This window comes from Octodon degus, unplaced genomic scaffold (genome assembly GCF_000260255.1).
Source record: "Octodon degus isolate 3935 unplaced genomic scaffold, OctDeg1.0 scaffold00008, whole genome shotgun sequence".
Classification (NCBI taxonomy): Eukaryota; Metazoa; Chordata; class Mammalia; order Rodentia; family Octodontidae; genus Octodon; species Octodon degus.
Genome location: NW_004524584.1, coordinates 11,237,278 through 11,238,003, shown reverse-complemented (window position 1 = coordinate 11,238,003; position 726 = coordinate 11,237,278). Strand labels below are relative to the sequence as shown.

Sequence of the window (726 nt, the reverse complement as noted above, 5' to 3'; positions counted from 1 at the left end):
TTCCGACATTCATCAGTACAGTGAATTGTGTATGTATAGTTTTTTTGCTGGACCCTATTTTATGTTGTTTCTTTAATATGTGTACATCCAATAGAATACAAACTCCATGAGTCAGAGGTTTTCCTCTATTTTGCTCATTTTAAAATCCCTACATAGTTCATGAAACCTAACATGTAGTAAAATGTGTTAAATTTCTATCAATAGAGTATCAATGGGGAGGGGGGAAGGACTTCAAACAACAGCTTTTAAGAATAGAGGACTGAACAACACTACTAGATCTAACAAACACCAACAGAACATTCCACCTAACAAGAACACAAGCTCTTCAAGACCTATAAAACACTTGCCACACCAGACCTTACTAGACCATAAAACGAGACGCAATTACATGGTCTAGATATGGGTTGAGTATCCCCCAGGGCTCCATGTGTTAAAACTCAATTCCCATTGTCAGGTATTAAATTAAGAGGCTGGCAACTTAATCTGACCGTGGTGCCCAGAGATGGGATCACTGGGAAGTACATTAGCTAGATCCCTAGCTTGAAAGAAAAGGCAGAGAAATTAGATAGAGACACACAAACATACTCTCCGTCTCTTGCCATATGAAACTGTGTACCATCTCAGAACTCTGTCAGCCAGGATAATACCCAACCTCATAATGCCAAAATCATGAGCCAAAATGAAGTAGCACACATGGGTATTTCATTAGAGTAATGAAAAATGGAC

At 38.7% G+C, this 726-nt stretch overlaps 1 protein-coding gene across 2 annotated transcripts in view; it reads right to left on the bottom strand.

Annotated features, from left to right (window-relative positions):
- Positions 1–726, bottom strand: part of Pik3r4 (phosphoinositide-3-kinase regulatory subunit 4) — a 73,126-nt gene that overhangs the window by 63,737 nt on the left and 8,663 nt on the right. The gene's annotated exons all lie outside the window — the stretch shown is intronic.